We start from the raw sequence: 14,818 nt of genomic DNA on the forward strand, positions 1-14,818 counted from the left end.
CTGCCCCTATCAAGTCAATTTTGGTCTCAAGCCTCTCGGTTGAGGCATTGATGGCCTGCAGGATATCCTGTAGTGTCAGACTCTCAGGGGCGTGCAGCGCTATGGATTGCGTCTCTCCGTCTTCCAAGGGTATGTCCGTTTAAACATCCTCCTTCTTCTTAGTTGGCTACCCCATTCTCTACCTGGAAGGTCTGTGAACCCCCTGCACCTCTGATGTGGGCAAATATGGCTCCCACAGAGGATCACAGGGCCGCTCCGGTCTCCTCCGTTGTCTGTACCGGGTCTCTGGCGCATGCCGTCAATGCAGCGTGGGCTCGGGTGCCTCGCTCCGTCCGACAGATTGCCTGTTCCGGTATGTTATGGCTTATCTCCCATCTGCAGTGGGCGTGGAGAGGTTCCACACCCTGATCATGCCCACCACTTCCATGTCAGTTGCAGTCCCAGAGGCAAGTTAATTGGCGCTGGTGCGGGGCAGTCAGGCTGCAGTGTCCCTACTACCACGCCATCAGCAGGCTAGGCGGCTGCCTCCCACTAGTTGCATCTCTCTGTTCTCTTCTTGTGGTTTGGCTATAGGACAGGAGGGGTCTCTCTCACAGTGGTCAGCTCTATGTAGTGGTGGTCTCCTCAGCCCTGCCCTTCAGATCTAGGGCTGTTGCACACTCCCCTTTCTTCTTGTCCTGCCTTTGCTGTGGCTGTCTGTAGCGGGAGCCAAGCCCCCAGTTAGAAGGGGCCTCTACCACCAGCCAAAGACGCCATCTTGCTCTCACACACTCTTGCTGCACTGTGGGCTACCCACCAAACTCAGCACAGCTAGTAGTTCTGTGCGTGTTAGGGCATGCTGTCTATTTTTTTTAAATGGAGCCCCCTCAGCCCTTATCTGCACCGCAACAGCATGCTGCTGCCTCCAAGCTGGCAGACTGCTAGTTTGTTAGCCCCTCCACTGCTCATCCACCATTCAGGGGAGGACCGTCCTCAGCCTACTTAGCCCGCCTACCTATGCTCTGGTCGCCTCGGGTCTTGGCCTGACAGCACCAGCGGGTGCTGCCATTTTATATTCGGGACAGGGGCCCCTCTGCCCTCTTGCCAGGAATTGGCGCTCTGCCACTCTGCAGTGGGCCGCCATTCCCCAGCAGGTGGTCCAACACCTCTACAACCCCCCTGCCGCTAAGCCGCTGTGCGTGATGTCCGCTTGTCTACGGTTTTCTGCTTAGACACCCATCTCAGTGTCAGCTCTGATGGGTCCTGCCATTTTATGTGCTACTTGTCTCCACGGGAGCATTTCATCTGCTTCGCTCATCATGCAGCCCAGCCACTCAGGGTTTCGAGAAGTCCCCTGCCTTATCCTGGGGTGTAGAGCTATCAATAGTGTTGTTTTTGCATCTCGTGAGTCATCAGGATGGGTCCGAACAGCGGCTGGCGGGAGGGAGCTCACAGGCTCTGCGCCTACTCCATCAGCGTCCAGATCTCGCCCCCCTGATTCCACAATGTTTGATATCAATCCTGATAGCAGTTTTTGATCTGGTCATTAAGCGGTCACATAATGGCACACTATGGGGTGCCGCAGCGCTAGAGGTGTTGAGGGACTGCTCACCTGGACTCTCTGCCTCCATGGGGCTGTTGTGTAGATTGGAGCTGCTGCACTGGGTTCGAGCGCCGCGATTCCAACGAGGTCAGGGGGACGTGGACTACTGACCCATCAGGACTACTCCTCCCAGGATCCTCCACACCGCCCAGCGGGGCTCGGAGCACCAGCCCTCACCGACGATATATAATTACTGCATCTTCCCCGCCGAGCGGGAGCGTGTGGGAGCGTCCCGGGAGAAGCCCGGGACAAGGGCGGGACCGTCTGTGGCCATCCGGGGCCGAACGAGGCTGGGCTGGGCTACCCCTTTAACACATCCCAGCAACCACTGACATTGACTGGTATTTACATTGAATCGCACTGCACTTGTGGGCACCAATTCCTCATTTGTTTTTCACTTAATTTTATTATTATCCAGTAGTCAAAGCTCGTCCCTAAAAGTTTAGGTATAACTAGTAGGGACTTTTAATCGTGGTATCACTTAGTGGGACTTTGTAAACTACACCTTAGTTTAATCTCTTTTTATCATAAACTGTGTTTAGTTGGGATTCTTCCCCTCCTTTTACTATCGAACTATGAGTAACATGGGTAAAAGCAAGAAGGTTCCTACCTCACGTCCCATGACTAGACAGTTGGCAGCTACGACTCAATCCCTACCAACCCTCACAGCAATAGACAAAATGCTTCAAAAAACGATTGGAGTCGTCTCAACTGCTATTGAAAACACTGAGAGGCAACTCTCTCTCACTCCAGTGATCGTTCCATCTTAGCCTGTAGGGGTTTCTCCAGAAACCACTGTTAACCCCTCTTAATACACCTCATTCTTCACATCCTTCTCAGAGTTACCCTGTGCTCAACAGGGTCCAGAAGCTTTTACCCCTGTAGTAGAAGCCTTGTTACGTTCTTTACCCGCAGGGAAAAAGGCTCCCAATCCTTGCTCTAAACGAAGGAAGACGAAATTTGCACGAAAACAAGTGAATAAAATACCTTCCAAACTCCCTACATCGCATTTGGAGCCTTGCTCCCACTTACCTAACACTGGACCCCCACTGTGGGCTACACACTTAATAATCTATCTACAGGCCCACATAGACCAGCTCATAACCTCTCACTTTAAAACCCTGTCCTCTAGGATTGACCGACTAGCATCTCTTATTAACAACAAAAGTTTGGGTAGAGATCAGGTAATCAGTGTACCGGGGAACCCGCCCCAAGAGTGGGCCCTGGTCCTTTCTTGCCCACCCCCTAGATATCAGGCGGGAAGTTAGCCCCTTTCCTGCACACCCCCTACAATCCCCGGTACCTGCAGCTGTGAGGAAATCTCCCACATTAGTAGCCGCTATGGGCCCCCCAAGGTGTACCAGAACGAGCTCCATCGCAACTGGGAGTAAATCGAACCTCCCCCTCCTCCCCAAACCACAAGAAACTAGTCACAAGAAGTCTCCACCTTGCCCCCAGTTACCTCCTGAGGCAGCACCGTGTGTGGCGGTGCTCACAGGCGTTCCACCATTGTCTATCGCCCGTGATGAAACATTTACTGAATTAAAGAATAAGGTTGTTCACTGGTTAAATAGGCATCGACCCCTTAAGGGACAAGGACAGGGGGAGATCATGTTTGTACGTAGGGTTAATTGGCTGGGGATAAGACATAAAGACATTGAGGGTGATTGCATCATTGTTAATTTTAGGGACCCTGTAATTGTTAAGCACTTGCTAGGGAGCAGTGGCCCAGACTCTTCAGGCTCCATTAACATTAGCCACCTGGGGTATTTTTACCGCCAGAATCAGTCTCAGGCCACGCTGGAACAACCTCTTCCCTTATTTGGCAACACAGTCCCCGAGTATAACATCCCAGTGGCCAACAGATTTAGGGCTTTAAGTAGTGTGGATTGAATACCGCTGGGTGCCCCTACCATGGCTTCACCTCCATGGGTACCTTTGGAGGTGGGAGGTCCATGCATAGTAACAGGGCCTTTAGTCCAGACCACCAACTCAGAGATGCATGCCTCACCCCCCTCATCTGAAAATTGTGCACCCCCAGTCGACAGAAAAGAGTTAGACCCCCACCTACAGGCAACATCTACCGCCCCCGGCCTAGCGCATCCCATTGGAGCAACTTCTGGCCCAACGGCCCAACGTACCACTCTGATTGCCTCCTGAAACGTAGCTGGGTTGGGGACAAAGCTACTAAACCCTGAGTGGGGGAAGATGGTGGATGGGTATGATCTCTGTTTATTCCAAGAGACCTTGTTCCTGCCTGCCCCTGTGAGGGTAGGTTTTGCATCATACCATAGAGCGGCAGTCCAGGGACCAAGGGGAAGGCCCTCTGGAGGGTTGTGTATTTGGGTGGCAGTCCATCTGGCGTGCACAGTAAAGGTAATTGACACTAACTGCCTGCACATCTTGTGCATCACATTGTCATTCAAAGGGGGTATGGTATTGGCAGTAATTAATATCTATCTACGCCCCTTCCCCCGTCAAAAAGGTCTATCCACCTTGGAAGCCCTGGAGGTACTCTTATCCTCTTTTCCCCCCCTGCCTCACATAATTATTGGGGCTGATCTCAATTGCCATTTTGAGCCGCTCGCAGGGATTCCATCTGTCACTACCGAGGATGATGAGTCATGGCTAATCCCGGAATGTTCCATGTACCCAGAAAACCGCCTGACGGCGTTGGCTCTCGCGATTAATGCGTTGGTCGTAGCATTTTCCCTAAGGGCCTGCAATGGCAGGCTCCCATCTGATATACCGGGCGCTCGCACCTATAATAGACCAGGGAAAAACACGACAATTGACTATATTCTGACTAATGTGGAATTCTGGGCTCACTTAAAAACGTTCAGTGTAATCCCAAGAGTCGGCAGAGACCATAATCTGCTGTCACTTGAATTAGCCCATTTCCTGGGGAACCAAACTATACAGGCCGGAGTAGGGCCCCTTATTAACCAGAATCTACACCTACCAGCGGGTGGCAGGCAAGTCAGGTGGGAGAGGGTCACCCAGGCACCTGATAAATTGGCAGAGATATATAATCGGGTTGCAGGGGCCCTGCCTGAGGTTAGCGAGTTGAGGAGTAGTAACTCTGAGTCCTCGTATCTCTTGGCCCTCCAGACCACTCACAATACGCTATTTACGACACTGGCTGGTCTGTTCACAGCTCACGAAATTGGTAGGGGGAAAACCTCTAAGAGAGATCAATAAAAGTTGTAGGGAGGCAAAATCATCCCTCCTAAATGAGGTGAAAACGGGCACCCAGATTTCTATTAGGAATGCGCGGCAAATATATAAAAGTCTAACCCAAGCGGCTAAGGCAGAGTGGGAAGCCGACAGATGGGAGAAATTCAGAGCAGCACTCGATGCCCGGGAGTTAAGGACTTTCTGGAACTTGGTGCGAGGAGGCCCAGACACAGGGCTGTCCGCGGTTGTCCCCAACCTCTGTGAAGAGGTGTGGCTTGCTCATTATAAGCCCCTCTACTCACTAGATTGCGAGGCCCCCCCAGTAGTGGCAGCTGAATCTTCAAACTCCCCTGATCTAGCCGTTGCGTTGGGTAATGCCCATGATAGTTATCCATGCACGATCCTGGAAGTCAAGGCAGCAATCAGGAGTCTGATACCGGGGAAGGCCTCAGGCCTTGATAGGATTCCTGGGGATCTAAACCGGACCAAGCAAGGTGTTTGGGCACCATATATTTGTACCTTTTTTAACGCAATCATGCAGGGCATGGACATTCCCCCGACCTGGCTGGGGGCAGAAATAATACCTATCCACAAGAAGGCTTCTCCCTTGGACCCGGCCAATTATCGCCACATGAATTTGATCGATGTCCTCCAGAAACTCTTTGCCCGAGTCCTCCTAACCAGGTTGCAGTGTTGGATGGACGACCACCACATCCTAACCTCCCTGCAGGCAGGTTTCCGGGTGGGGGTTTCTACGATCGATCAGCTGTTCAGGCTTCAGGTACGCTTTTGACCTGGTCCAGAGAGACAAGCTTTGGGCTATTCTAAAGGAGATGGGAGCCCCGGCCTACCTGTGTGATCTTTTTAAATGTTTGCACCAGGGCACGTATGCCAGGGTGAGGCACGGGAGGGGCGGTGAGCTGTCAACCCTGTTTCCAGTGGAAAGGGGCGTGAGGCAGAGGTGTGTCCTTGCCCCATGCTATTTTCTATATTTCTTAATGGCCTGATTGCCTTCCTACTGGGAGCAAAAGATCTGGATTCCCCCAGTCTAGCGGGACGGAAGGTACCGGCACTAATGTTCGCTGATGATACCCTCCTATTGTCTAAATCATCGGGGGTATCCAGCATACATTGTAGGCCTTATCTAGGTTTTGTAAAGTGAGGAACTGAGGGCCCTATTCACAGAATGAACTTAATAATAAAATCCTAAACTTACTACTGTTTGGTATTCACAGAATGCACTTACTACTTTTGGGATTCACAGAGTGAACTTACTACTTTCGGGATTCACAGAATGAACTTACTACTTTCGGTATTCACAGAATAGATTTAAGACTACTAACTTTACGTCCGCACTCGGGCTGGAAGTTCCGTCCCGGAGGCGGAGATTCCAGTTTGGGGGCGGAGTTTATGGCCCGGAGGCGGAGCTTCTGGGCCGGAGGTGGAGCTTGCGGCTTGGAGGCAGAGCTTCCGGGCCAGAGGTGGAGATTTCAGCCATGGCAAAATACCCACCTCTGAGCCGGAAGCTCCGCCTCCAAGCTGCAAGCTCCGCCTCCGGCCCAGAAGCTCCGCCTCTGGGCTGTAAACTCCACCCCCACGCCGGAAACTCCGCCTCCGGGCTGGAATTTCCGGCCCGAGTGCGGACGTAAAGTTAGTAGTCTTAAATCTATTCTGTGAATACCGAAAGTAGTAATTTCATTCTGTGAATCCCGAAAGTAGTAAGTTCACTTTGTGAATCCCGAAAGTAGTAAGTGCATTCTGTGAATACCAAATAGTAGTAAGTTTAGGATTTAGTCTTAAATTCATTCTGTAAATCGGGCCCTTAGAAATTAACTTTACTAAAACCAAGTACATGGTGTTCAACTTGAAACTCTCCAATTGTCCCACCCCACACCTGGATGGAGTGGCCCTGGACCGGGTGTCCACTTTTGAGTACCTGGGGGTCACCTTAAATGACAGAATGGATTGGGGGTCACACATTACCAAAGCTAATCTGAAGCTTGCCCAATCTTCGGGCGGTATTTTAAACGTTTTTAATGAATCCTCCCTCAAATTGGTGGGACCGCCTGTCGAAATATATAAAGCCCAGGCGAGAGGTGGCGCACTATATGGTGTGGACCTTTGGGGACATGCGAGTTTGGCCCCTCTCTCCCTTACCGAGAAGAGCTTTATGAGGCGCCTTTTGAGGCTATCACAGAGCACACCTCTTACCCCACTAAGGCTAGATTTGGGTTTGGACCCTATCCAAGATGTCATTTCGAATCGTCCGCTGTTATATTGGTGACGACTATGGGCCACCCCGGAACTTGAGAGTTACAGGGAGGATCTACGGGACCTGTTAGTAACCACGGGTGCGGGGAATATTCCATGGCTAAAGCACATCCAGCACCTCTCCAGGGCCATTGGCAGGGGGGATCTGTGGTCTTCCCCCGAGGAGACCTGCCCCGTGCTCCCTAAGAAAACTCTGAGTGTGGCACTGAGAGAGTATGGTTTGGCTCTCATACCTTCAAGTTCTTCTCTGGGTAGGCTGACTGACACCTTCCTAGAGACCAAGGCCCGCCCTAACTTTGAAAGATTTCTGGATGATATTCAGACCCCCCTGACCAGGAAACTTTATACCCAGTTTAGGCATGGATCTCTCCCTCTCAGGGACGCAACAGCTAAGTGGTTAAAAGTCACACCTCCAGTGAGCACTTGCCCAGGGTGACAGGGAAGCAGAGAGACAGAACTGCACGCTCTTCTCTTCTGCCCCTCGTACTCTCGGGCTAGAGCGAAATGGATAATTCAATTCTGTAAGTCCAGGAGTAATAAGGACTATAGGGAGACCTATAGAATCCTTAAAACGGATACTGCCTTTTTGAAAGTGTATGTAACATCTAAATTCCTTCTGTCCATGTGGTTTACAAGGTGTGCAACATTAAAAAAAAGGTATTCGCACCAATTATTCCCCTCAGGGTAACCTGCTGTGAAAAAGTGGGGAGGGTTTCCTTTATAAAAGTAAAGTGGGCCGCCTGGTGGGAATCCTTGAAGCGTTAGTGAGATACTCATCCATGTAATTATAACATTTTAATCTTTATTTATGAAATTCGATCCCTTGAGGTTTTTAATATTTTTATCATGTATAACCCTACTAAAACTGCATTGTTGTATGTTAATATACCTCTTTATGGTTTTTAACCGAAATAAAAGCTTTTGACAGACTGATAATGGCACACTATATGTCGGAAATGGCTGAAACACTGACAACCAGGGAGCATGGACTCCGTAGGCTGCAGGGGCGTCTCTTACTTAGAACCAATCACCCTGCCTTCAGGATTGTTAAGGCCTGCTATAGGGGTGACTTATAGGTTTTAAGTGCAGTGACCCTTAGATATAGGAAACCTATATCTAAAGTAAGAGGTGTATACCCCATCTTACAGAAGCTGCAATGGGAGGCCTGTAGGTGAGCATGGGCGAATTTTGCGAATTCGTGATCCGCGAATTTGCGGATTTGCGAATTCGCGATCCGCAAAATTCACGAATTTGTGCGAATTTGCGGATTTTTGTTTTTTTGCGTGTTCGTTGGGTTTTTTGCGTGTTCGCAGGGTTTTTTGCGTGTTCGCGAGGCTTTTTGCGTCTTCGCGAGCTGCTTGCATAGCGAAGTTACCCATGCAGTCATTCATGGGAGAGGGAGAGAGAGAGAGATAGATAGATAGATAGATAGATAGATAGATAGATAGATAGATAGATAGAGAGAAAGAGAGGGAAAGAGAGAGGGAGAGAGAGAACGAGAGAAAGAAAGAGAGGCCGTATCTCTGAAGGGCCAGATCCCTGAGTTGCCCCTACAGAAAATACAGCTTTTTATTTTGAGCAAAATGCATATGAAAATTGTGCTGTAAAGGTCTCTTTTAGTTTAACCCCTCCTGACAACTCCAAATGGGTGTATTTGCCATCCTCTCCCTTCTTCCTGTTTTTTATATCTGTAAGTGCTTCCTGGACAGGTGCCTCGTTGGCTACTTGTAACTATTCTCTGACCCTGCTTCAAGGGTCAGAGCAGGGTCAGAGAATAGTTGCAAGTAGGCAATGAGGCGCCAGGAAGCAATTAGCAGCAGGTGTCCAAGTTGAAGTTAATTTGTTTGTAACCCTTTTGTAAAAGGTTACAAAGAAATTAGGTTCAACTTTTGCACCTGCTGCTGTAACCCTTGCTTGGCAGAAAATTCGTCCCCGCTGATTCGCGGATTTTACCCCGATTTCACGAGATTCGCGGATCGCGAAATTGCGGAAAATCCGCAAATTCGCCCTCAAAACGGATTTTACGCCCACCCTTACCTGTAGGTCCATTTTGCATGACCTCTCAAGTGTGGCATAATACATGCTTCAGCCCATGGGAGGCCTCAGGGGTACCTATGCCCTGGGTACATGAGTACCTTATACTAGGGACTTACAAGGGTACCCCAGTGTCCAATCTGGACTGTACCTAAGTACATGGCATAGCAGTTTAGGGCGAAAGCAGATAGACTGGGGTCCTGATTAGTAGGATCCCAGTCAGACTAGTCAAAAACCAGCTTAGCACCAGGCAAAAAGTTGGGTACACATGCAGAAAGATCCCTCCACCCCACAATGTGGCAATGAATGTGGCCAGATCTTTATTCCTACAAAGGTGGTGAACACAGATGATCCCCAGAGTAGGTGAATGGTTGGTAAGAATGAATAATGTAAAAATGAAGGAAATGTTAAATGCACTGCAATCGGGAGGGATTCGAAAGTTTAATAAAATGTGGGGGCACTTTATCTCAGGGTAGTATGAAGAGGGCTTTTGCCCCTTTCTTAGGAATGTGTTCTGATTAAATATATTTTAGGGATTAATGGAATTTGAAGTCTTAAAATTGTTGTGTCTTTTTTATGGATTTATGCTGTGTGAAATGTGATTTGTAGTTATAGTATTGATGGATGAACATTATGATTTGTGTTTTTATTGCTAGCTTGGATCTCAATAAAAATATATATTTGTCGGATTGCAGTTTAAGCATGGGCGAATTTTGCGGATCTCGCGTTCGCGAATTTTGCGGATTTGCGAACTCGCAATCCGCAAAATCCGCGAATTCTTGCGAATTTGCGGATTTTTTTTTTTTTTGTGTTCGCAAGGATTTCTGCCAGTTCGCGAGGGTTTCGTACCAGTTCGCAATTGCGAACTTACATTTCGTCGCGCAACGGTCGCGAATTATGTTGTTTCTACGTCTGGTTCATCATCACAGGTTCCCAGCACCCTCTGTTTCACCACTGCAACCCTCTGTTACATCAATGCCACCCTCTGGTTCATCATTACTGTAGATTATGGGGGGGAAAAGCAAGCACACCATCCCTGCTTCAACTCAGATGAATTAATTTGGGGTTAGTTTATTAATGTGTCACTGTTTTAAAATTCCAGTCTGGCACCTGCTTCCTTATCTGTAATTTTGCTTTCTGTTGCAGTGCATTTTTTTTCCCCAGGACCTTCTTTGTGGCCTACTTGTAGCTATTGTATGAGCCTGCTGTGAGGGTCAGAGCAGGGTCATACAATTGTTGCAACTAGCAACTGAATTCTGGAGGGGCCCCAGTCAGGAAGCACTACCGGGAATTGTTACTAATGATGAGTTTGAACTCTTGCCCCTGCCGAGTGCTTTCACTTTTGAAAAACTCGTTTTTCTGCAATTTCGCGGGGTTCGCGGGGTGCGAACACGCGCAAGATCGGATTCGGAAGCCGCAAATTAGTGCGAATATGCAATTTGTTTTTTTTGCGGCGTGTTAGTTGGCAAGGTTTTGTGCGTTTTTGCGAGCCGCTCGTAGCGCAAGACGCGAAGTTACCCTCGCGGTCGTTCAAGGGCGCAGCCATCTTGTTTGCCTGACGTATTTCCGTTTCCGGGCGCGAAGTGTAATCTCGCAAAGTCCGCGGCTTGCCAGTACAGTCTCGCGCGTGTTCGCAAGGAAAATCTCGCGCGAACTTACCCGCGCGGTCGTGAACGGGCGCGGCCATCTTGTTTCTCATTCATTGCTATGGTTCTGGGCATGGTCTTTGTATCCTCTGTCAATCTCTGCCATCCTTTGCTTGTTTGAAGTTTTTTTTTATCTATTTTACTTATTATCTATCCCTCTATTTTTCTAGCCCTATATTTTTGTGTTTACTGCTACTTTTGGTTAATTTTAAACTACTTTTGTAAACTCTTTTCTTTTCTTCTCTTCCCTATTCTATTTTCTTTATTCCTTTCCGCCCAGACCATGGTGAAGGGAGCCGGGAAGCATCCCGAGAAGGGGAAGGGTCCCGCACCCCGTGTCCGGCTCCCGTGCGGGCGTTTGAGGGGGGAGCTAGTGATGCCACGGGAGATCTTTACCCCGGAGGAGGTGGCCCAACTCATTTTTTATGTTCAGCGCCGCCTCCCCAGGACCATCATGGGAGGCGGCAAGATCAGTGCCGGGTACGGGGCCCGGGAGCGCCGGAAGCGGTGGGAGAAGGTGTGCCAGGCCATTTACCACCACTCTCGGGTCTGGCGCACCTACAACCAGGCCACCCACCGCTGGACGGATGTCCTGACCCGTGAGCGAGATCTGCTCGACCTCCTTGGCCTTGAGATCCCCGGGCTTGGTGAGTAGTAGTAGCTATGTCTTTACTACTATGTTTTCTCCTGCTGTGTTATTATATTGCAAATTTTTGTTTTTTACCAAGAGCAATAATGCTGCTCATTACATTGTAGGTACATTTTATTTCAAAATCTTCTGTGCATTTCAGGTACACTGCTCTCCTTCTCAGTAGTGTTGCTACTATGCTTATTTGTTTTAGATTTTGTGTTCATTTCATTGGCCTGTGAAATTATGTATGAGTGTAGTTGAAAGAACTGCGCAATGCTACACACTAAGGTTCAGATTTTTAATTACCGGCGCATCCCTGCAAAGTTGCAGGGATGCGCCAGTAATTGTGCGTCACGCCACCATCACCCATGGTGCGCCGTATTACAATGCGGCGCGCCATGGGCCCAAAACGTCACCAAAGCGTTACGCATCTGTGCCGTAAAGGTGGCGCATTGCTGGAGTTGCGTCGCAACGATGGTGCAGCTCCATCAATTCTCTGGGGTGCCCTATCTCCCCAATGCTGCGTCAAGCCGTACGTCTGCTTCAAGCAGGCGCAGGGTTTGAGTCACGCATCATTGTCCTCAAAGTGACTGATTGAAATCTTGTAGATTTCCCTCAGCCACTTTTAGGATGCGTTCCTGCGCAGGAACGCCCTCCCTTGCGCCGGAACACCCCTATTGGCGCAGGGCTTTACAACGTGATGCATCTCCCAGATGCGTCACGTTGTTAATATACGCCGCACCATTGCGCCTCTTTTGTGCTGTCGCTGCGTCACAAAAGTCACGCAACAATGGAGCAAAAGAGCCGCAAGGGCCTTATAAATCAGCCCCTACAGACTCAAGTCCAGTCCTTCCTTTGTACACATGGCGATAAGAAGAAATAGTGGTGGTGGATTAATAGTTTGAGTATTTTAATGACTGGTGAATGTAGTAGGAAACTTTAGTGTTGTCGCTGATCTTCAATCACGATGGACTTTGGCTGTCACTTTGCGTGCTGCGGACTGCTGCCTGCCAATCCTAGGCAAACCTTTTTAGTACTTTGTTTAGTGAGTTACATAGGGTAGTTTCCAATTCGACGGTCCGCAAATCAAGCAATACTAAAGTAATGACGTAGTCGACCACATGAGATTGGTCAATAATATATCCCGTGGAGTCGTTCCCTATTTGCTATTTCGCAAAAATATTTTGTTACTTTGTTAGTTCTTTTTTAAATGTTTGATTTGGTTGAGAAATAAATATCATCCATGTTTTCTGTTTTTCTTTCTTTCATGTTGTACATCAGCTTCCCCCAGGGGCAAGAGGAGGACACAGGAGGAGGAGGAGGAGGGTGCTGTTGTCGATGCAGGCCAGGACCGGGCAGTCGAGGGCTCCTTTGCTGGCCCCAGTAAGTTTTAATTTTAATATAGAGTACTTATTTTTTCCTAGCGTTCCTCATTCGATTTTTTCTAAATCGTCTTTGATCTTCTTGTAGACAGGATCTAAATTCTTATCCCTATGACTCCGTGTGGTATTACTAGATTATTCTTATTAGTCTGTCTGTGTAGCTAACTAAGATTGCACATTTGGCATTTCCATTGGACTCCCATTCTAGTCAGCAATAGCTCTATGCACTGAGTGTAGTCCTCTGGGATTGTCCATAATGTCTTTTCAAGTATTCTAAATGTTTATGCTTTGACCATTGCCAACAATAAAAAGGTGAATGACCACCACCAAGAAATAATAAGATACTACTTTACTTTTGGTTTGGATAGGACAATCCATTCTACTACTGTTGCAGGGACAAATCTGCACAAACAGAACTATGGACACTAAATAATGCATCGCTTAGCTTATCAATTATAATAGGTGCTGTAACTGTTAGACTTTCCACATACCTCAGTGATAACAGACTTTGTAGTTGAACCCCCAATCTCCTTACTGACTAGATAGTGTGGCAGAGTCATTTAGCTCCCAAAGTCACCGATGGCAGAGGCACGGACTCATGCTTGCAAAAATTTGAAAACCTTTAGCTCATCCACTCTAGTCTGGAGGACCAAAAACCACAGAGTCTATTTAAGTTTAAAAGCTTTATTAAAAGTAAACACATTTATTAAATTCAAGTTTGTCATAAAAGTGAACGTGTAACTGAAAATGGAAAAGTGCTTAGTGCTGACGATTAATTGGACACATTTCTTGTGGTCGAGCCGAGCTCTCACCTGGTTTGAACTTGATCCTGCTCGTGTTCTTAGAAGTCAAGGTTCTGTCTGTTAGGAGAAAAAGTGGTGCGTGTTAAAAAGTAAAAAGCAAACATTCATCAGTTGTGCCAAAAAGTGCAGCAAGACAACAGCCTTCCCTGGAAAAAGGGACATTTTTACTCTAGAGTACACAGTCCAAAATTATTAAATTGTGCACTTTTTTTTCACATTTCTTTCTTCCTCCTAGACCAAATATTATATAGTAGTGAGTGGTGTATTCTAACATTATTAAATGTACTTTGTAGGTGGAACATCTGGAGACGGGGCCAGCGCGGAGGTGGTGGCATTGGACGAGGAGGACAACTCTGGGGAGGAGGCGGTGCAAGTGCCGGAAAAGGACATGCCTGTGAGGGTTCACACGGTGGTGGCGGGCAGAGGTAAGCTATACATTCCTTAGTCATTGAGATTGAAGACTGCAGAGTGTGCTTTCTGCACGGGTGTATTATAAAAAAAGCAGGTAGTAGCCTCCTCTAAATGTACTTCGACTTAGCTGTGAAGTTTTTGGCGAGAAGAATCCCAATCAGATCTGAGGTGAACTTGATGGATGGGATGAACGAAAAGCGAAAGAAGGGTGTAAGTAAGTGTGGAAGCACGAGAAATGTAATGATGACTGGCAAAGAAGAATGATATGTGTTTGCTTGGTCCCCGAGGTGGCTGGGAAGGTAAGAAAATGGTATGGTGCATGGCTGGGTGAATGATGAAGCAAGGATGGGTGGAAGGAGAACAGCCTGGGTGGGTGAGACAGAAACTGTATGTGTGCAATATACTTTGAATGGATGGATGCCTGGATCATTCATGGTACTATCTGACTCTTAGATAGCATATGTGAATCTAGAGAGAGTAGACGGTCACTGGATGAACTAAGTGTTACTTTGAAGAGCATGTAACACCGCACCCGCACGTCCGTTCCAGTGTAGGAAAGGCAAGGAAAAGAAGTTGTAACGTTGTCCAAAGACTACCATGAATAGTAGCAGTAGTTTGTATTGCAACTGCAAGCACAGCATATATCCAGTTATTACGGTGGGCACTCCCTACCTCCCTTAATAACTTTAGTTTAGTAGTAGTACGTCATTCATGTGTGGGGGTATCACTGTTCACTCAATAATAAGCAAAGCACCTAAAGTCATCCCATATGTCATCAAATACATCCCATGTGAAGTGATAGATAATCAGATAATTTAGCTTCTTCATTTTCCTTTTCTAATACTCATTTGCACTGTAGGGTGAAAGCTAAATTAATTAAG

The sequence above is a fragment of the Lissotriton vulgaris genome, chromosome 4_1 (genome assembly GCF_964263255.1).
Source record: "Lissotriton vulgaris chromosome 4_1, aLisVul1.2, whole genome shotgun sequence".
NCBI classification, from domain to species: domain Eukaryota; kingdom Metazoa; phylum Chordata; class Amphibia; order Caudata; family Salamandridae; genus Lissotriton; species Lissotriton vulgaris.